Genomic DNA, 22,647 nt, shown 5'->3' with positions numbered 1-22,647 from the left:
GAGCCAGATGATGGGCATTTTTTACAAATTGTTTCAAGTTTAAAGCGTTATTTTTAACAACTAAAAATGGCCCTCTCGTTGATCAATTTCACCCCACTGATCAATTTCACCCGAAATCACGATACTTCGTTCGTTTTGATGTCGAGTAGCAGCGGCACGTCCTAGGCACGATTATTGGCACGTAAACACAATCAAGGATGGCGACCCATCAGACTACTTACAGTAAAAAAAATAGATTTTTTGATGCACTTTTCAAAAAGCTTCAGATTTTTGACCATTTTTTGAAAAGTGAAAATTTTGCCTATCCCGATCATTTTGTCTTTCCCCTGTATTTGACCACTTTTGACAGTTAAATTTGTACCAAGGTGTAGGTACCGGGCAAACAAAAATATTTGTCACGCTCAAAAAACAAATAGTTCGAACGAGGCAAAATAGTCAAGGCAGTGTTACCCACTGTATTCGTCCAGTTTAACCGCCCTCAGGATGTCTGTTTCACCGTAGAATGCAGCGTGCTCGTGGTTCATCATCCGCCGCCTTACAGCATTTTCCTGCACGCTGCCGAAGATCGTCGTTAGCGCGTATCGCTCGAAAACTCCGAGTGGTTGCAGGTCCTCCCAGGGGACCCGCATGCGGCAAGGTAGGCCTACTGCTAATCTTTTGCCGATGGGGGTGGCCCGCGAAATCGCATTGTGTTGTTCGGGAAGGCCCGCTCGATGCATGTTAGGTAGGCGTAGTTTGTTCGAGTTTGACGTGCCTGCGCCCTCCCTGGGTCCTCCTCAAGCATGGTCCATGTCTCGTGCCGACCACCGGTCTTATAAGCGTCTTATACATGGTACATTTAGTCGTGCCTACTACAGGCTCCAGAAGAATCTTCGGTCTAAAAAAATTCACCCACGCACCAAGTGCACTATGCTCGAGGAGGACCTGCAAGCACTCGGGGTTTTCGAGCGACGCGTAAAACTATTTCGGGTTTTACCGGGGTTTTCGACTTGTTTGGGATATTTCGGCTTGGGAAACTAGTGTCGCCCCTCAGATGCGGTCGATACTGTCGTATGCAGCCTTGAAGTCGATAAACAGGATGTGCGTTGGGACCTGGTATTCACGGCATTTATGGAGGATTTGCCGCACGGTGAAGATCCGGTCCGTTGTCGACCGGCCGTTGATGAAACCGGCTTGGTAACTCATTTACTTTAGGCGGCATTCAAATGGTTATCGCTCGAAAGTTCTCACACATTAACTTGTCGCCTTTCTTGTAGATGGTACAGATTATCCCTACCTTCCACTCTTCCGGTAGCTGTTCGGTTTCCCAGATATTGACTTCTAACCGGTGCAGACAGGTGGCCAACTTTTCTTTATAAGTTCTGCGTTACCGTCCTTACCAGCCGCTTTGCTGCTTTTAAGCTGGTGAATGGCATCCTTAACCTTTCTCAGCGTGGAAGCTGGTTGTTCCCATGGTCTACTGTGCCTAAATTCTCCACGCAATTCAGGTGCTCATTGAAGTGCCGCTTCCACCTTTCAATAATCTGACGTCCGTCCGTCAACAGGCTTCCACCTTTATCTCTGTCGATTTTGACTTGTCCCACGAAGCCGCTGCGGGGTGCGGTGAGCCTCTGGTCGGACTTACGTGTTTATTGGTACAGCAATCCGTTTCTTCCATCATTTCATTTATTTAGTGTTACAACAAATTCAAGATAAAACTGAATCAACAATATTTCTCCATAATACACGGCTCTCCATCCTCGGTCGCGCCCAGTGTTCGTCAGATCACGATCCACGCCTTCTTGTGCCAGGGAGCGGACCTGGTGTGATGGTTAGAACGCTTGACTATCACGCCGAGGACCTGGGATCGAATCCCACTCCCGACAAACTCGCAAAATGTGAGTGCTTCCTTCGGAAGGGAAGTAAAGCGTGGGTCCCGAGATGAACTAGCCTAGGGCTAAAAATCTCGTTAATACAGATAAAAAAAAAAAAAAAATTCTTGTGCCAACCGGACCAGTAGCAAACACCGGCTTTGCAGGGTTGTTGTTCTTGCAACACATCCGGCCCACCGTATCCTTCCGGCTTTGGCCACCGTGGATGCTGGGTGCGCTGTAAAGTGCAACGCCACACACCGTTCTCCTGCACGCTGCCGAAGATCGTCCTTAGCACACGTCGTTCGAAAACACCAAGTGCTTGCAGGTCCTCCTCGAGCATGGTCCATGTCTCGTGTCCAGCGGTCGTGATCAGCGGTCTTATTAGCATTTATTAGTGTTTTGTACATGGTGTATTTGATGCGTGGGTGAATCTCCGTTTCTTCCAGGCAGCGTTTTTCTCCCAAAAGAGGCGGATCTGCTGTTTCCGCTTCTGTTTGACATTCCCCATTACCGTTCGTTTTTTTTCTATCTTCATATTTCGTTGTAATTTAAAAGTACAGCACATAACCCTGTGTGGACGTCCCCACTGGGACAAAGCCTGTTTATCCGCTTAGTTTACCATGAGCACTTCCATAGTTATTAACTGAGAACTTCCTCTGCCAATGACCATTTTGCATGTGTATATCGTGTGGCAGGCACGAATGTACACTATGCACAAGGAAATCGAGAAAATTTCCATTGCGAAAAGTTCCAGGGCCGACAGGGAATCGAACCCGCCACCCTCACGGTCGTGCTGAATACCCACGCCTTTATAGCTGTAGCTTTATGGGCCCTACGCTTTAACGTAATCGGTTGCATAATTTTAGCCAAATTTATCCTCCTTATGAGATAAAAGCAAAACAAAGTTTTCCCATACTAAAGTCAATGCAAATTTAAATCTCAATGCTCGTATTTTTTCTATGATCACTGAACTCATCTGTGATTGTTTGGTAGAGGGTTGGGTCTGATGAAATTTTATTTATTTTATTATTTATTGTTACTTGATGAGCCACCATTTTATTAAATTATTATTTTAAGAATAGATAGATTTTCCTGTATGTACTTAATGAATGATAATAACGTCATAAGTTATCTTCCAGCAACTGTAATAAAAAATGTAATACTTGGACATCTACAAAGATGTGGCAATATGCCGACACTGACAGGGTCAGTACATAAACACTTTTACAGACTAGTTTAACAACATTGAACCAGTTCACTTTACATTTGCTTATTATACAATATTAGATTACGTTCCATGGTTTGTGGATCAAATAACTAAAAATAAAGAAGTTTTTTTACAGTTTTTAGTCATTTAATAAAACAATCTAATTTAATTAAAAAGATAAGCTCAGACTTTCATTTTTTTTGTGGAATGCATAAAACAGTTTTGATAGAATGCATAAACCGATGCATACACAATATTCTCCGGCTCCGAAGTCTTCACTAAAGCATTCGATTTGTGTATTTTTCGACGTGTTTAAAGACTACCTAGCTGGAATACATTAGCGATAATCAGGGATGAACACACTGACTTGTACTCAGATATATTTACTTGCTAATTTTTTTCCATATTATTTATTTGAAGGCTCGCTTGTTTAATGAAAAACTTTACTGAGCCGATTGCTGATGAATAGTAATACAATAAAAGTTACATTCAAATTACAAGTAAAAATATCAATATAGGCTCTTTCGAGCACATAACTTCTTCGGGCGCGAGTGTTCCTTCAAACCTGATGAAGCAAACTGAGCTCGACGTTGAGATGCCTGTTGTTTTCCAATCGCTTCGGTGATCGCATTTGCAACCTCTTTCAATGTTTCGATGCCTTCCTTTCGGCGTGCTTCCCGCTCTCGTTCGTTTTTAGTTTCGTTTGGTTCCTCTTGCTCTTCCGCATCCGTTGTTTCCGCTGTTTCTTCAATGATATCTTCCTCAATGATTTCGATGACCTCTGGAACTTCGAATAATTCCTGCTCTCCAGACACGATTGGCTGACCGGCAACTACATCTGCATACGATCCGGGCCGCTTCTGGTTATACTGGGATTGTCGCAGTGGACAGGAGTCCTTCCGATGTCCTATGGCTTTGCAAAGAAAGCAAGTATCTTTGAGCCCGTCGTAGAAGACATGCCCCTTTCGATTACAGACAAATACCGCTGGCGGGATTTTTTTTTGACATCCATGTATGCTCCGCGCACCCCAGTATACACATGGCCCAATCCTAGTTCCGCAGGAAATTTCTCTCGGACCAACCGTTCCACTTTTCCGTATTCGCCCAGAGCGAGGGACAACTTTTCGTCATTGACCTCCGATGGCAGGTCGAACACACGAACATAGTGCATGTTACTGCCCGCGATCGTCATTTGCACCTCCACGTTTGAAATACTCTCCGTTCCGAGTTCTTCTTCGTCATTGCCTCCCGAGAAACAAACTTAATGAAAAGGGAGCGCTCCTGTGCCGTTCTGTACGTGGATTCAATGTCCAGTACATTCCCGTCCAGCTGTTTAACGAAACATGCAATTTCAGCCCATGATGGTCTGGGACTAGCCACGGGAAAACGAAATTGTACCGTGTTCACAATTTCATCATTTCCATCCATTGCCATCGTCACAGCAAGCACCGAAAACGAACAACAAAGAGTTCACAACCGTGGAACAAAGCGCGCGCAATTTATTTGCAAGAGCTATTGAAAAAGATAAACCGGTGCGGCGGTACGAGCACGGGGATGCTACGGTGATCTGCTTTTGTTGCCGCTTATCATGGGCAACCAGAGCACACTAACACCAACATTCACTCTATACAGCAGCGGGAGAAAATAAGGAAAAACGCACTTTGACGAGCAAAGTTTGCAAAAAGAGGTATTGTGTGCCTTTTCACAAAGAATTATCATTCTCTGTAGGAAATTTACCTAAACATCGACACTCTCAAATTGAAAATTATTAAATAATGCAGCTTTTTTATGATCAACACTTTTATGAGATCTAATGTGATGTGAGCGTTTTGCACCGATATCCCTCGTAAAAAAGGTAAACATTCAAATTTCACGACTGTGTTGGTGATTATTTTGGCTGGAGCATAAATTTATGCTCCGCGTAAAGAGGCACAATCCAACCTGTCAAACTCCATAGTGAAAAAATTGGATGCCGTCCCCTTGGGTACGAGAGCACATTTGCGTGCGTCTGCACTTGCCGAAAGCAGAAACCAAACTGATATTTACTTGCTAATATCTCAGCTCAGAAACAAAAACAGTGTATGGAGGGTTTTACTTTACAGTTTTATCTAAAAGTTCGCCAAATAGAGTAAGGGCTGCAAACGCACATTGAAGCCGTAAGAGACCAATGAAGGCGACTCTCCACTACAAAGTAATGCTTTTGAGGATCGACTGTGCCGAAACTTTGGGTAAACAATAAACCCGTTTTAAGAGTAAAGACTGCGTATCCACTGCAAAGTAAAACTCCGCCATCCACTGTTTCTGATTACAGGCTTCTGAGCTGAGAGAATAGAAAATGAGTGTATCTGAGTACAAGTGAATGCTTCCATCCCTAGAGATAATATTCTTATGGACTAAATTTGATCATTTTTTTTAGATATTTATCAAATTTGATTCAAACCTCCACTTTGTTCGTGGTAAAATGGCCCATGATAGTTGCTTGGATTAAAGTTGACCAGCTATTACAATGAATGAAACTAATTGAATAAAATACATTTCACTATTCTTTTATAATGAGCTAACAACTGAAATATCTGAATTAATTAAATGAACTTTTCCATAAAAGTTCCAAAAAGCCAAATTATTTTTTTTCATGGTGGATATTTCTGGACAACATGAATTAGATGAAAGCAATGTCACAGACAAACAGACGTTACACCTGGAACAATTTGCGAGACAATCCGTTGTCCACTTTACACTACCATCACCTGGTGGAAATATTTCACGAAACACAGCGTTGTGCAATATCTTTTTCTTCTTTTTCCTCAGGGTTGGCAGTCTACTGAAAGACTATAGTGCCAAGTCTTGTCGTAACGTGTTCTGTCAGTTCGGCTGGCGATCAGCCAATTTGGTTGTTTAAGTGGTTTTTTGACGAAAATCGTCTTTAGGCACCAATCTTTGGATCGGTGGATGTATTATATTGGTTCTTGTTCAAATAAATATGGTATTTATTAGTTCTTGTAGTTTTAGGTTCGAGTGTTTAGTTAACTTTAACTTTGATTTTTGTGTGAGCCCGATGACCAACCGGCTCGGTTGATCGTTGCTTCGGAACTCATTGTGCAATATCGTCAACAAGCGTTAGTGTGAAATGTCAACCCGGATAAAAACTAACCATAGGGTGTATGGTGAAAACCATTTCTGCACCATACAGTGTACCAGCTACAATAAAGTGTATTGTGATGAAATGGTTCGCTATACTATACATTTACATTGGATTTTTATGTAACAATATATTATACTGTTTTTCTTACGTTTGAACCATTCACTTTTCCGAAACATTTTTCCGTGAATTTTTAATTACTTCAGGTGTTCGATTTGAATAGGTCGTATGTTTGCTGTGATTCATATGCAGGTTCGACCTATTCAAATCGAACACCAGATTTATTCAGTTTAACATTTTTTCCGTGCTTTGTTTTGTTGATGTTTGTGACTTTTTTGATGCAAAGGAAAGCTTTCATAGGAAAGAGAAAAAAGTGAATAAGTTGAAACATCAAATGAAAATCAATAACATGTTTAAATCAGTGGTCAACCAAATGTCCTATTCTAAGAACTGCAGGTCCAAGCAGGGGTCCAAGAGATATGGCGGGCTAGGTGTGTAGAGTGCGATGAGAGAAATACGAATGTAGGCCAACCCGGAATGATGCAGGTCAGATTATCGTAAATCAGTGGATGAGTTCAACACTATTATTTCTGTATTTGCATTTAGGGGAATTTTCTCCTCTTCTCTCATGTGAACTTGCCTTCGACCACAATCGAATCAAATGCGATTGACAAACTTTATCTTTGACGTAGAGCCATCTTTAACACATGGACTGGACTGAACACTGAAATGACTTTTAATATAGGTTAGTCTGCGGGTTCGCTTTTTAACCTAACTTGTACTTGAATCGAACTTGACAGTTTTCTCATGAGTTATGTATTTCCGTGTATTTCAACCATTAGTCAAACTGGAGCCTCAATATTGCAATAACGGTTAAGCACGCTGTAATGATACTTATGTACCTCGTCACCCACTTCATGCAACTACATTAGTGGTCTAATAATACTTAGCGCGCTCGGCATAGTTCCATCATGCCGCTTAAAGTGTTGCCACAAATAATGCTTAGTTTGCGAAACCCAGTTATCTGGCTGGTGGGGCATGGGAGCCTAAGCTTCAACTGTTAATGCAATCAGAGACTACTCAGACCTCGACTCAGACTTAGACGTGGGCGATCCAATATGAAGGGTTATCCAAAACCGCTCTGAAGAATTCCCAAAGCGCATCCTCATAATGCTAGTAAGCCTAAGATGCCATTAAGGACAAACGTCTTGAAATCCCGCTTCAACAGTGCATGAGAACTTCAGACGCACAAATGTCAAGAAACAAGCATCAAACAACAGTGCATTTAATTATTCTGTTCTTGCTCACTTGCAATAAGCTTAAAATAAGAAGCTCAGGGGCACTGGTTTTATTTACGAAGAGATTTGTGCCCTCAAAATCGTGAGTAGGTTTCAAAGTCGGCCATTGTGCCGGCCATTTTGGGATTCTATTAAGTCTGTCCTTAACAGGAGGAAATTGACAAGATAATATAACATTATATGGTTTATGTAATGTAAACCAATATAACATAACAAAAGAGAACCATTCCAAAACCATTTAATCAAATGTATAACCAGTAGTGAAACTACAATTGAAAACAATATATTTACGGTACATTTTATTGTTTGAAACCATATGTGTACCATACAATGTACGGTTTATTAAAACCCATGTATCAGTATTTATAACAATTCATTTACAATATAATGTATGGTTTTGCAAAAAAATATATATGGAGAAAAATATTTTTTTATATTGTTACGATACTTAACCACCCGTATAGTATATTGTAAAAATCTTATTTACAATATACTGTATTGGGTTCTACATTACATTTTATTGTTTTTGTATTTTTATTTTTACAGTGGTGTCTATTGTAAAAATATGGTTTTAAATAGTACTGTTACAATACAACGTTCGGTTTTTCTACTGTATTTTTTATTCGGGAAACGCAAAGAAAAACGATGCGCGCGCCTCCGATTGTGAAAGCTACAACCAGGGCCCTACATTTTCAATTTAATTCTAGACGAACATTTCAAAAGGGCCTATCTGCTTTGCGTAAACAAACATGTTTTTGTTTCTGTAGGGCCTATCTGCATCTCCCTACGCACATCAACACCCTTATCAGAAAGAGTGTTCTTCAAGCTATCTGTTAAGGGTGGTGATGTGCGTGGGTGGATGCAGATGGGCCCTGCAGCGACAGAAGCATGTTTGTTTACAAAAAAAACAGATAGGTCCTTTTCAAATGTTCGTCTAGAATTGAAATTTTCAGATGAGGTTTGTAAACAATGTTTTCACTCGTCAATGGAAACAAGACGCCGTCGTGTCGTCGCCCAGTTCGACTGTCATCGTCACCGATGAACCGACGGTGCTCCGTCGTCGCAGATGCTAAATACTATAGGGGGATTCACTTAACAGCGCAAACTGATTAAGGCTTCTTACGGCATCATCAGCATCGGCAGCCATGTTGGATATGAGGCTCGAAATTTAAAAGTGATAATTCTCTGCAACCAAAGTGAATATTCGTATGAAAAAGTATCACTCTATTTGCTCACTCGCAGTGATTACGATGATACTTTTTCTGCTGCGTTGGTGAAGAATTTACAGTTTTTTATCACTTAAAAAACGCGAGGCAAACAATCATTGAAAAGCAAATTGTCAATGATTCGTTTGAAAGCTTCGTGATACATTATGACACCTTAAACTGATTAAACGTCGCGATCACCAAGGCAATCTTCGATTATTTCATTTGCAAAATCATGAAACATTTCAAATAAGCAGAAAATCATGGCTTACGCAGCAATGGACTACCCGCTTTGCGCGCAGCCACAGTTGATCAGCAGGAGTAAATCAATTTAATTTTGTATGGCGAAATGCATCTAAACTTGAATTACTTGAAATACAAAGCTTTTCCCGAAAAAATATTTGGTAGGCTTAATAGTGGTCACCTTTGTGCACAACCACTACCAAATATTTTTTCGAATAATGTGTTCCATTTTGAAGAATTTGCCTTTAGATGGTATTCGCCATACAATATTTTTGCGATTTACTTTTAGCGATTTTTCGCACATAGAAGCTAGCGCCACATTGGACGATGCGGAGAGTAGGAAAACAGCCGATGTAGTTAATTCATTTAATCTGCTTGGTGAATACCCCTTATGTTTCACACTCACATGGTCACGCTCACGCAAGCCCGTTCAACATCGAATGAATTTCTCTGTTATAACTCATTTAATGAGTGCAACAGTCGGTTAATCTGTGTAATGTTAGCATACATTTTAGGCAATGGACTACCCGCTTGGCGCACACCCACAGTTGATCAGCAGGAGTAAATCAATTTCATGTTGTATGGTGAAAAGCATCTAAACTTGAATTACTTGAAATAGAAAGCTTTCACTGAAAAAATATTTGGTAGGCTTAATAGTAGTCACCATTGTGCACAACCACTACCAAATATTTTTTCAAATAATGTATTCCACTTCGTTAAATTTGATTTAATTTTGTATGGCGAAATGCATCTAAACTTAAATTATTTGAAATACAAAGCTTTTCCCGAAAAAATATTGGGTAGGCTTAATAGTGGTCACCATTGTGCACAACCACTACCAAATATTTTTTTGAATAATGTGTTCCACTTTGAATAATTTGCCTTTAGATGGTATTCGCCATACAATATTTTTGCGATTTACTTTTAGCGATTTTTCGCGCATAGAAGCTAGCGCCACATTGGTCGATGCGGAGAGTAGGAAAACAGCCGATGTAGTTAATTCATTCATTCATTGAATCCCGGTCGGTGTGAAAATGACCCGCTACCCGTCGTTGCGTCGAAGAAAGCGGCAAGAAGGACGGATGAAGCGATGCGCTTGGATGTTGTTCTTGTTGTGAATGTACCCGTCGTCGGCGTCCCTATGATGCTGATGGGTGCTCGCTTTCAGCGTCATGTTTTGATTTCGACGATGTAGCCCCCTGGCTACAACTATGAAGATTTAAAATGATCGTTAAAAGCGTGGTCGATGGAAATTTCGCAAGTGTTACGTCTGTTTGTCTGTGGCAATATTATTTAACATTTACTGGATATAAATTTAAAACACAAAACGTTGAGCATTTTGGAGCAACTATTGGGCTAAAAAAAGCGCTGATTAATATAATGTATTCTAGTAACCGCTCACCCAAAAAAGTACGTGAAAAATCAGACAGTTTTCGTATACAGTGCATTTAATCACTGTGGTACGATTATAAAAGCATAACGTCTGTATACCCGTGCTGTTAATTTGAATATTGAGTTGAAACATGAATCATATTGCTTGTTGGTCAACATTATCAATTTCGGCAATGCCGATTTGTATGTTTGTTATATTTTTATTTAGATTTTATACTACTCAAATTGATTGATCAAAATGATCGAAAAAACAACTTGCTATAGGCAATCTCCGTCGTAACTTAACACGATATCGTTGGATAGCTCTAAATTTTAGAGTGATTGAATACTATATATAACTAGGTCGTAGCTCAAACAAGTTAACAAATTATTACATCTTAAAGTTGAGAAATGGAAACATCGAACTGTTTATTTCATTCTTTCTTATTTAGAGCGATATCCACTAGTTATATTTTTGAGGTAAATATAAAAAGCAATGATATGTGAGTAAATCAAATACTATGACACATATTCAGAAATTGAACAACACTAATTTACTGCCAATTTTAAAAAGAAGTCGTATGATGTGTAAGACTAGAGTTTTTCAATAAAATTCTCAGAATATAATTGGAATGCAATCTGTTATCATTTGTGGATTTTTTTATTGATTTTGGCATTGATGACATCATTGATCCTTTCCAGACGTGAAGAAAGTGCAACTGGAGCCTGTTGTGAGGGTTTAATATCACCTTTTAGAGAATGAGTTACCAATGATTAACCAGTAGTAACCCAAATTGAATGATGTGCCGAATAGAAGAAATAGACATGTTTCATCTGTTGAATGAAGCAGACGTGTTTTATTTAGATGCCGTTCCGTTGATCTCTTTTGAATTATAATATTCTTGTTTTTTTTTGCTTCGAGGCGTGCTTTGTGTAGTGTAATTCTTAGGAACAACGATTTTGTGTGTTGGGGCGGGGGGAGATCGGGGGGGAAATGTCTCACCGTACAATATCTTATGAAATTATTTTCCTAATTGAATTCGAAGTTAATTTTTGAACTTAAATAAACAAAATAAAATGATGCAAAACATAGTGGTGTAGGTGGGTGAAACGCACGCAACATAGAAAAATGCACTAAATTGTAATCACAGGCTACACTTACGGTCGGCTACGATACGGTCAGTTATGAATTTCAAATAACTCAACGTACATATGTACAGTAGTATGGGACAAACATCAAATTCTCACTCCAGTCGACTTTTTTGATTCCATTTAGATCCCATATGAACTGTGCAAAATTTCAGCGCAATCGGTGAAACTATAATTTAGCGCAAGCGGTTCAAGGTTCCATAGGATTTACTATGAGAAAAGTTACATTTTCAGATAAAAATTCCCAGAGGTCGCCCCTTGTCTCCTTAATGAATTAACTACATCGACTGTTTTCCTACTCTCCGCTTCGACCAATGTGGCGCTAGCTTCTATGCGCGAAAAATCGCTAAAAGTAAATCGCAAAAATATTGTATGGCGAATACCATCTAAAGGCAAATTCTTCAAAGTGGAACATATTATTCGAAAAAATATTTGGTAGTTGTTGTGCATAATGGTGACCACTATTAAGCCTACCAAATATTTTTTCGGGAAAAGCTTTGTATTTCAAGTAATTCAAGTTTAGATGCATTTCGCCATACAAAAATAAATTGATTTACTCCTGCTGATCAACTGTGGCTGCGCGCAAAGCGGGTAGTCCATTGGATGCTTGTGGAAAAAGTTATTGATTTATTACCGATTAGTGATCCAACGAACGGCTTTTTGTTTTGATTTATCAGCAGCACTGCTGCTGCCGTTGCTGCATGAGGTGGCGGGTGGCATCACCACCCCCAGAAACAGCAGCAGCCAAGGCAGCAGCTACAGTGCTGCTGATAAAACAAAACAAAAAGCCGTTCGTTGGATCACTAATCGGTAATAAATCAATAACTTTTTCCACAAGCATCCAATGGACTACCCGCTTGGCGCACACCCACAGTTGATCAGCAGGAGTAAATCCATTTTATTTTGTATGGTGAAAAGCATCTAAACTTGAATTACTTGAAATAGAAAGCTTTTACTGAAAAAATATTTGGTAGGCTTAATAGTAGTCACCATTGTGCACAACCACTACCAAATATTTTTTCGAATAATGTATTCCACTTCGAGAAATTTACCTTTAGATGCTATTCGCCATACAATATTTTTGCGATTTACTTTTAGCGATTTTTCGCGCATAGAAGCTAGCGCCACATTGGTCGATGTGGAGAGTAGGAAAACAGCCGATGTAGTTAATAACGTATTCCACTTCGATAAATTTGCCTTTAGATGATATTCGCCATACAATATTTTTGCGATATACTTTTAGCGATTTTTCGCGCATAGAAGCTAGCGCCACATTGGTCGATGCGGAGAGTAGGAAAACAGCCGATGTAGATAATTCATTAATTAACTACATCGGCTGTTTTCCTACTCTCCGCATCGACCAATGTGGCGCTAGCTTCTATGCGCGAAAAATCGCTAAAAGTAAATCGCAAAAATATTGTATGGCGAATACCATCTAAAGGCAAATTCTTCAAAGTGGAACACATTATTCAAAAAAATATTTGGTAGTGGTTGTGCACAATGGTAACCACTATTAAGCCTACCAAATATTTTTTCGGGAAAAGCTTTGTATTTCAAGTAATTCAAGTTTAGATGCATTTCGCCATACAAAATTAAATTGATTTACTCCTGCTGATCAACTGTGGCTGCGCGCAAAGCGGGTAGTCCATTGGATGCTTGTGGAAAAAGTTATTGATTTATTACCGATTAGTGATCCAACGAACGGCTTTTTGTTTTGGTTTATCAGCAGCACTGCTGCTGCCGTTGCTGCATGAGGTGGCGGGTGGCATCACCACCCCCAGAAACAGCAGCAGCCAAGGCAGCAGCTACAGTGCTGCTGATAAAACTTTTCCCATAGTAAATCCTATGAAAACTTTGAACCACTTGCTAAATTGCTAAATTATAGTTTCACCGATGGCGCTGGGATCTAAAAAGTCGACTGGAGCGAGGATTTATTTTTTCCATACAAGCGTGTCCCATACTAATGTACAGATGGGTAGATTATTGATTAAATTGGGAAAAAATCCACAGCTCAGGTGAGATTTGAACTCACGACCCTTATTCGCTAGACAAGTGCTTTACTCACTAAACTACCGAGCCAATTAATGACTCGGCATTTTAGTTGTCATAAGGTTCAATTCTAATCTCATCGATCTATATCATCTTCCCATTAACCGCAAATATAACCTTCTCTGTTGTACATATGTACGACGAGCGAAAGAGATTTATTTATTGTTTGGAACTGTTTGCCTATCGTACAGGCACCGCTTCCCCAACGACAATTAAATCATAATTGAACACACGGATTGGTATTACCGAAAATTTGCACTTTGAGTGAGTCGTTTTCGAGCATCTTCCTCTACGTAGTTATCAGTCATATCAAACAGAATGCGAATGACTCGTTTGATCGCCTTCCAGGTAGCAATGGACTACCAGCTTGGCGCGCGGCCACAGTTGATCAGCAGGAGTAAATCAATTTTATTTTGTATGGCGAAAAGCATCTAAACTCAAATTTCTCGAAATGACATGCTTTTACCAAAAAAATATTTGGTAGGCACCAAACCGGTCATCATTATTCACAACCGCTACCAAATATTTTTTCGAATAATGTGTTCCACTTCTAGAAATACGCCTTTAGATGCTATTCGCCATACAATATTTTTTCGATTTACTTTTAGCGATTTTTCGCGCATAGAAGCTAGCGCCACATTGGTCAATGCGGAGAGTAGAAAAACAGCCGATGTAGTTAATTCATTGTTCTTCCTGAACACAATCGTTTATCGAAGTGGAATACATTATTCGAAAAAATATTTGGTAGTGGTTGTGCACAATGGTGACTACTATTAAGCCTACCAAATATTTTTTCAGTAAAAGCTTTCTATTTCAAGTAATTCAAGTTTAGACGCTTTTCACCATACAAAATTAAATGGATTTACTCCTGCTGATCAACTGTGGGTATGCGCCAAGCGGGTAGTCCATTGTCGCTGTACCTGTTTTAATAATTTTTGTTTTGTAGCCTTGCTGCGTTACATCTCAGTTTAATGCATTTCTTTTCCTAAACTTGATTATATCCCTATTGTGGCAAATTTGGACCAAAATTGGCTTTACATATACACTACCCGCCATAAATATGGAATCGCGCATTGCAACACTCATACTGAATATTGCAGCACCCCAAAAAGTATTGCATCACCCTGAAATGTGATTATTTCACGCCTTTGAGGTACGAACCATGTATGACCCCCCTAATTCGCTTTGAAAATGCAACTCGTACCCACAACCTAATTGGTTCTAGGATCAGTCCATTTTTTCTCCTTATTTTAGGTGATGCCAAACTTTTTGGGTGCTGCAATACAGAGTATTGCAACGATTCCATATTATTGTCAGATTTCTTGAAACGTAAACACCGCGCGGTCGTTGAAATGTTTCAAAAAGGGGCTTTGCACAAAAGTTCACGCGGTCTATCGTTTTCGAAAGGAACAGCCGCACCGTAGGAAATGCCGCAATGTTATTTCCCATAAGGATGAAGTAAACTGGGAGTGAAAATCGCGGCTGTACCTTTCGGAAGCGATAGGCCGCGTGCACTTTTGAGCAAATCCCTCAATATTGGCGGGTAGTGTATAATGTATTTATGCCTTTTTAATAGAAACAAGCACAATTTGACTATACTGCAAATTTATCGCTATTTCATCACTGAAATAGCAGTGTAATGCTTTTGTCTATTAATTTAGTTATTTTAATTTAGTATATAGTGAGATGTTAACTATAGTGAGATGTTCACTCAAAAGTCACCGTTTTAGACTTCTGTAACATCAGCAACTTTTTGAAAATTATTCTAGCGTGTCGGAGCTAACAAACTTCAGATACATCTGAATGTTGTTCGCTGTATTTGATCAGTCTTATATGACCTTTCAATAAATTCATTTACTTTGAAAATCAGAATTACAGATGTGAAATTAATTCAAGTTTTATGATTTATCCGAACTTATTGAACATCGTGTATGTTAGTTTGGGGGGGGGGGGGGGGGGCGAATTACTCGCGGCTGATTTGAGGTTAGAGACAACACAAATTTAAAATGGGAAAGGAGGGATTTAGAGGAATTATTTGCTAACTTCTATTAAAGACATTGATGGGAAAAAATGTCCTAATCAGTAACGGAATCATCGGCGTTGGTATCGGTAGATAACGACAAGAAGTGAACAAACGGAAGGGGACGACGACAGACATGGGCTAATTACAAAACTGAATGGCGTACAACTAAGATAAGGAACGTATTACGTTAAACTCTGACTTCAGAGATTCATATATTCCAAATTAAGGCCTGCCAACACTTCTTTAACAGGTTTCTGTTGTTTGCTTCGAACCCGGAGAATTTCATGATACTCATTGCATACGATACCCCATACGATACCCTGGTAAACCATGCCGCAGACACAAAAATTGCTTTCCGATAGCCCAATGAGCCATTTTACGAGACGTTTCGGATCAGCTGATCGCTCATTTCATGAATGAAAATTTGACAGGAGGTTGCGCCCAAGCCCGTGAGTGTTAATATCAATATCAGCACTGTTGTCGTTTCGTAAAATAGACTATACGGAAGGTATGTAAGTTTAACAAATAGTGGTTGGACATCAGCCGACACATTTGTAAGTGTTTAGTTTGTTATTGTCGTGCTTATCTCTTATTAGAGTTCTGCGACGGTCATACGCTCGCAAAGCATACCGCCGCATGACAGTCGCAAGGCAAAACAAAAGAAAAAGTGTGTGTGTTGTGTTGTGTTGTGACATGTTTAGTAAACACTCTATTTTGACAGTGTAAACAATGCGATAATTAAAATTTTATCTCCATACTATATACTTCAACTAAGGTACTTTACAGTCTGCAAGCTGATTTTGCAATAAAATTTGATTTTCCATGACTTTTGAGATAATTAAAAAGTGATCTCCAAATGTATGTTTTTCAACAGTGTGGGTAAGACGGACCGGTAGGGTGGGTAAGATGGACACGTTTGGAAATTTAGCTAATACGCCTCTAATAGTGTTAAATGATGTTTGTGGCCGTTTGTATTCGGCAGATCAATCATAGTAGAATCTAAATTTGGCCTTAAATCTCTTAGCGAAACGTGTTTCTGCTAATTAAAATCTATTTTGTTAATTGGAAACCTCCATAGACTGATAAACGCCTAACAGTATGCAATGCTCTGGTAATTTTACAAAGTTCAAACAGTTCCAACAACAAAAATTCTAATAAAATCAATTTTTGAATAAAAAATCAATATGAAATGCTTTATACGACTTCCACAATCATTTTTGTACTCCATAGATTCCAATCTGTGAACAATGTGTGGGTCTTAATGTATTTCTTACGGTACTATCAAAGTAACCCCAACACTGTCCGTCTTACCCACCCTCAAGGCGGGCCGTCTTACCCCCACACAACGCAAAATATTCATTCCACCACCGTTATTTATAATCCAGGAAATTTACCTGAATGTCGTTGTGTATAGGATGGAACAGTTTAAAACTACTGGGAAACTCAAAATAAAATGCAAAAACTTAGCAATTTAATGTTAAAAAGCTTATTTATTGCCGCCTCAAAATTAGATCCCAGTACAAAAGCGTGTAGGCTGGTAAATGATTGATTATTTTTTGCACTTTTGACATATGTATTCTCTCATGGAGTGGTTCAATAATCATCAACTGATAAAAAGATAGAGTTAATCGTAAAAGAAAGTCAAATTTCAGCTCTTAAGTGCCAGAACTAGTCGGTGGTCCGTCTTACCCACCCGGTCCGTCTTACCCCCACCCCCCCTAGATTTCGTGTTAGAAATAGGTATTCCCCCCAGTAGTACCCCACTTCGCATACAGCTAGTACAGTAGTAGGCAAACCACTTTAAACGCTGTATACCTTCCACCGAACTTCCACAACCCACCGCCAGAGGTCGAAGACGATGCAGCTATGGGCGGCCATAAGGGGTGGCGTAATGGGCCCTTACGAAGGATGCACTTCAAAAAGGCAATGACCGAGGGCCGAGGTCATGGACCTTGAAGCCTTGTGAAAGAGCCAAAGTCTTTCATTTACCCGGTAGACGTTGTTCAAGCCAGACAGAAAGTTTTAAATTCAAAACGAATCAGTGAGCCAAGCTTGTAAAAAGAAAGTTTGAGGTGAACCAAGTTCAAGGATTAGAAGAGTGGTGAAGTGTGTGAGCGTGGATCAAAAGGACATCAGGTAACGGAGTTCAATCACCCGACGTTGTCCTGATTTTCACACCCATTTTCATCCACCCATTTTATCAGGACCCCGTAGTTTCAGTGTGAAGCTACCAACCGTTTTACAACAGCCCTACCACGTACTAGTGCTTCAACCGGGTAGATTCCAGCAGCGTTGTTGGCCGAAGTCCGATCCGTCCAATATCGGCAGCCTAGGACGTGCAGGTGGGTCCAGATTCAGCTGCAGCAGTACCCCAAAGCCACCTCAAGGCTAGATCCGCGGCCAGACGTGGCCTGAAGAACCTGCGGTACCACGTATTCCGAAGGAAGGAATACCGGCAGCCGGCGGTGAGGAGAAAGGAGGTTGTTGCAGAGAAAGGGGCCCGAACAGTAGAAAAAGGTTAGATAGAATATAAGAAAATGGGGAGGAGTGAGGATAGAAAGGAGTAAGGTAATAAAGTGTGCACAGTGCCCAAGAAACCCACAAACCGAAATATAGGCCTTGTTTTAGTGAAGTGCTTATTGATCACCCCTAAATCGAATGCGAAAGTTCCCTGTCCCGCGGTAAACTTAGGTAAGCGTGCCGACCCTGAGGCAGTTGAATCGGGGAGTCTCTAAGACGCTTCCGATTGGTTGACCCGATACTTACACATTACATGAATTAAATCGCGGCCTAAATCTAACCCTTCGAACCATAGCTTATATGACATCTGCGCAACCTATCTGTGCAACCATTTGTGTTGTCAGCTGATCAGGGTCTCCTTACGGTCCAATGCAAAAAAATCGTCGAAGGCGATTTGACACTCGTAAATATCGCCTTCGCTAGCGGCCACCTGAGCCAGAGTGTCCGCTTTCTCATTGCCCGGAATCGAGCAATGTGAAGCGACTGTTGGCCAATCCCATTCGGCCAGCGCGCATCTATTTTCGCGGTCTCTATATTGTTCGCAACCTTGTGAACAAGACTGCGGCCGTGATGGGAGATGACAATGGAGTGACAGGTTTCTGACCTGTCACCGGGTAACCTAAAATGTGAACGGTTCCCTACCTCTGACCGATCCCAAGAATCGCCACCTTTCCAGATCGGACTTCCAACTGAACTCGATACTACAGCCGACTGTAAGGGATCTAAACGTGAGTAATCACAAATCATTACTTTAATCCTCATATAGCTATATATAATGAGCCACCTGAGCATATTAACAGGGGTTCGCAACACTAAAAGCGCACGACAAAAAGAATACACTTCTGATGAAAAATTATAAATTAACTAATTTGAATGTATGTATATCTCAGGAAAATTATATTCTCTATACGCAACACCGGATCAAGTGAGCATTTCATTTCCGTGCCCGAGAATTATTATTTCGGAAAACTTTCCCGTTGGATCAAATCCAACAGCGACCATAGCTTGGGTGATGGTGTATGAGCGTTTGGACAAAGCACTCAAGACTTGGCGCATTCCATTCAGGAAGTACGCTGAGTGCTTCATCAGTTTCATTGATTGAACAGCCTTCAGAGAGCTTGGACTGACGGTAAAAATGAAGTAGTGCTCAGGTGGAAGAGTGCTAATGTACTCCAGGGTGTAATAGACGCCAGCTCCGCAACGTATACAGAACAGGGTTTTGAAGCATGAAGGCGGCGCTATGAAATTCGTTGTAGGCACCGAAACCAGTCCAATAATCGGTTTTGAACCATCTGTGAAGAACTGTCTGTCCTCGCTAACATGCTCGAACTCACTTGCAAACGTTTGTGTAATACCTACGGAACGAAAAGATTATGTTATACCGGTGATCTCATCCTTCATAGAGAGATCAAATTACACAGAGGAATGGACTACCCGCTTTGCGCGCAGCCACAGTTGATCAGCAGGAGTAAATCAATTTAATTTTGTATGGCGAAATGCATTTAAACTTGAACTACTTGAAATACAAAGCTTTTCCCGAAAAAATATTTGGTAGGCTTAATAGTGGTCACCATTGTGCACAACCACTACCAAATATTTTTTCGAATAATGTGTTCCACTTTGAAGAATTTGCCTTTAGATGGTGTTCGCCATACAATATTTTTGCGATTTACTTTTAGCGATTTTTCGCGCATAGAAGCTAGCGCCACATTGGTCGATGCGGAGAGTAGGAAAACAGCCGATGCAGGTAATTAATGAATTAAATGCTTTGGCTGTTTTCCTACTCTCCGCATCGACCAATGTGGCGCTAGCTTCTATGCGCGAAAAATCGCTAAAAGTAAATCGCAAAAATATTGTATGGCGAATAGCATCTAAAGGCGTATTTCTCGAAGTGGAACACATTAATCGAAAAAATATTTGGTAGCAGTTGTGCACAATGATGACCGGTTGGGTGCCTCCCAAATATTTTTTCGATAAAAGCTTTTCATTTCGAGAAATTCGAGTTTAGATGCCTTTCGCCATACAAAATAAAATGATTTTACTCCTGCTGACCAGCATTGAACGCACTCCCTGCGGGTAATCTATTGTCGAAGTTGTGGGAGTTGGCAACACGTCTACCTCGCCACATCTAATCACCTTGCTGATGACTACGACCAACCATACCTTTTGCAGTGGGCGACTACCGACCGTATAAAACCAAAACAAAAGCGCGCCGCTGCAGCGCAGAGCATTTCCTTTGTCAAAATCAATCTGAACTTTGTACAGTTAACACGCGAATTATATCATTAAATCAAACGCGCCTCGTGTTCTTTTATTTTCGGGAGAAATCCTTTTTCGGTCCGTTTTTCGTGGTGTCCGCTTCGCGTACAGTGGTTCTGCCCACAGGTAATGGGCCCAGCGTGCGAAAAAGCCGGAAAGGATTGAGAATGGATTCCCAACTAGCAATCGTAAGCCGCAAACCAGCATGCATGCTGAATTGTTGCTTTATAATAGTAATGATAGCTGAACTAAAATTATGCTGTACACATTACTGTACAAATGTTTTTTCAATGGACTACCCGCTTTGCGCGCAGCCACAGTTGATCAGCAGGAGTAAATCAATTTGATTTTGTATGGCGAAATGCATCTATACTTGAATTACTTAAAATACAAAGCTTTTCCCGAAAAAATATTTGGTAGGCTTAATAGTGGTCACCATTGTGCACAACCACTACCAAATATTTTTTCGAATAATGTGTTCCACTTTGAAGAATTTGCCTTTAGATGGTATTCGCCATACAATATTTTTGCGATTTACTTTTAGCGATTTTTCGCGCATAGAAGCTAGCGCCACATTGGTCGATGCGGAGAGTAGGAAAACAACCGATGTAGATAATTCATTGAAAAAGTAGCCAATGTTCAACCTTTCGTATCGGTATCAACAATTATAAATTTAAACACTTTTCAAGCGTTTAATAATATTTTTATTCGACTTGCAGTAATTTCTTTACAAAATAGTTTAACAAGACCTTTTTCTGCTTCTTGTCAAGTACATGCAAAAATTAGAACATGTATCTGTACAATGTGTTTTTCACAAGTCAAATAAGCGCTTTCGTTTCATCATACTTCGACTCAGTGTACAGGATGAAAAACACGTGTTTTTTACTGAACAGCAGCTGAAATAACGTGTTCTTCAGTTGTTAACCATAAACAGAACATTATTCACCACTGCTGAATAAAAGTAAAAGTGTAATCATTATACAACCACGGGAAGTTTATGTTTTGATTTGAGCGCGTCAATTCATCATCTCTAGGATGGCGCAGATAGGAAGGCAAGCGGCTGGCAATCGATGGGTCACGAGTTCGAATCTTGATTTAGGTAAATGTATTTGTAGTTATTATTTCAAAATAGTTGTTCACAGCATAAAGTGTCAATCATAAACTCTCGTAGAAATTGAAAAATTTTGCATTTTTTTTTAATCATTTTTGCAGTAGCTGAATAACAGCTTTACTATCAGTTTGTAAAATGTTTTAAACAACAAACAGTTACAACACTATGCTTTATTGTTTCTCCAAATTTGTGTGAACAAAACCCGAACAAAGGTTGTGCCTGTAAATTATCCAAATGTTATTCAGCACCATGCTGAATTAATTCGTCGTAAAGGTGCTTGTAAAAAGAGTAATTGTTAGTTGGGTTACCGCATCGACCAATGTGGCGCTAGCTTCTATGCGCGAAAAATCGCTAAAAGTAAATCGCAAAAATATTGTATGGCGAATAGCATCTAAAGGCAAATTTATCGAAGTGGAATACATTATTCGAAAAAATATTTGGTAGTGGTTGTGCACAATGGTGACTACTATGAAGCCTACCAAATATTTTTTTTCAGTAAATGCTTTCTATTTCAAGTAATTCAAGTTTAGATGATTTTCACCATACAAAATAAAATGGATTTACTCCTGCTGATCAACTGTGGGTATGCGCCAAGCGGGTAGTCCATTGTGCGTTTATTTTGGCGTGGGCTCGTCGCGAGTGAAAATCCGGTCTAGTCATTTTTCGCGCGAGTGGTAAAATGGCGGATAGTGCCAAAGTTTCATTCCCGAAGTTGGGCTCGAGCAACTGGGGCTCCTGGAAACAAAGGATGGAGTGGTTGCTCGAGAAAGAAGACCTTTGGGATGTGATTAGGCTGGAAAAGCCGGAAGATGCCGACGCGGATTGGTTGACTCGTGATAGAAAGGCTCGGGCTAATATTGGGCTTTGCCTGGAAGAGAGCCAATTCAAGATCGTGCAAGTGTCGGAAAGTGCGCGCGGAATGTGGGCGGCTCTGAAAGAGCACCATGAGAGAGCGACTATGTCGAGAGTAGTGTTTTACCTGACGCAATGAATTAACTACATCGGCTGTTTTACTACTCTCCGCATCGACCAATGTGGCGCTAGCTTCTATGCGCGAAAAATCGCTGAAAGTAAATCGCAAAAATATTATTTGGCGAATAGCATCTAAAGGCAAATTAATCGAAGTGGAATACATTATTCGAAAAAATATTTGGTAGTGGTTATGCACAATGGTGACTACTATTAAGCCTACCAAATATTTTTTCAGTAAAAGCTTTGTA

The sequence above is a fragment of the Aedes albopictus genome, chromosome 2 (genome assembly GCF_035046485.1).
Source record: "Aedes albopictus strain Foshan chromosome 2, AalbF5, whole genome shotgun sequence".
Classification (NCBI taxonomy): Eukaryota; Metazoa; Arthropoda; class Insecta; order Diptera; family Culicidae; genus Aedes; species Aedes albopictus.
This window is presented reverse-complemented; position numbering follows the sequence as displayed.